The 1112-nt window shown below is 35.5% G+C and overlaps 1 non-coding gene across 1 annotated transcript; it reads left to right on the forward strand.

Moving 5' to 3' along the window:
* The first annotated feature begins 573 nt into the window (after positions 1 to 573).
* Trnan-guu (transfer RNA asparagine (anticodon GUU)) lies at positions 574 to 646 on the forward strand. The gene has a single exon. It is a non-coding gene; the product is annotated as a tRNA-Asn (tRNA).
* The last annotated feature ends 466 nt before the right edge of the window (positions 647 to 1112 follow it).

Consider the following 1112-nt stretch of genomic DNA (forward strand, 5'->3'; position numbering starts at 1 on the left):
ATGTTTTTCCTTTACCGTTTGTAACACGTGATATTTAATTTATTAAAAAATTCTCAGCTATAATAAAGATACCAAATTCCCAGTTACTAATCACTTATCTTTGGAAAAACGACGAAAAATACTGCTATAAATTTTTAAGGATCTTTAGCGAAAGGGTAGCACGATGTTAAGTGTTTAGCGACTGATTGATGAAAATTACAAATATACACAATATAAATATTCTATATCTAATCTATGCACATACATTTTTAGGGTTCCGTAGACGTTATATAAATAGATTCTGTTGAGTTACGTTACGAGAACTAGGTACGCAATTCTTACCGTGCGTGACTTACTACAAATTGTAGGGAACAATCTGAAAAATGTACATTTCTAAAAAATATTTATTCAAAGTACGTAATCAAGTTACGGAACCTTCGGTGGGCAAATCCGACTTGCACTTGTCCGGTTTTTTAAGCCCGTCTGTTATCGTTTGCACAAGTGTTTATAACGTAATATTATTAGATAATTAAATTTATCATAAATTTCTTACGCTCACATAAATGTATACAACTTTGACAGATTATCACAAGAGCCTCCGTGGCGCAATGGTTAGCGCGTTCGGCTGTTAACCGAAAGGTTGGTGGTTCGAGCCCACCCGGGGGCGACAACATTTTTTTTTTAAATTTTGTAAATTATATTTTAAAATTTTGTAAATCTCTGACAGTCGTGAATAGCTAATGTAAATAAATACATGCCATTGTTTTTTTTTTAATCTTAATTTTGAACAATAGAAATAGTATGTAATGTAATATTGTATACCTTATTGTAATTTGACGGCCTCCGTGGCGGCGGGTTACCACCCTACCGGCAAAGACGTGCCGCTAAGTGACTTAACGTTCCGGTACGATTTCGTGTAGAAACCGAAAGGGGTGTGGATTTTCATCCTCCTTCTAACAATTTAGCCCGCTTCCATCTTAGATTGCATCATCACTTACCATCAGGTAAGATTGTAGTCAAGGCTAACTTGTAAAGAATAAAAAAAAAACCATCGCTGGAAAACATCTGTTCAGAGTCCGACCCCTTCAACGTGGAGCTCGACGTTTAACATTATTTAAGCTATATCGGAGCGG

The sequence above is a fragment of the Bicyclus anynana genome, chromosome 23 (genome assembly GCF_947172395.1).
Source record: "Bicyclus anynana chromosome 23, ilBicAnyn1.1, whole genome shotgun sequence".
Classification (NCBI taxonomy): Eukaryota; Metazoa; Arthropoda; class Insecta; order Lepidoptera; family Nymphalidae; genus Bicyclus; species Bicyclus anynana.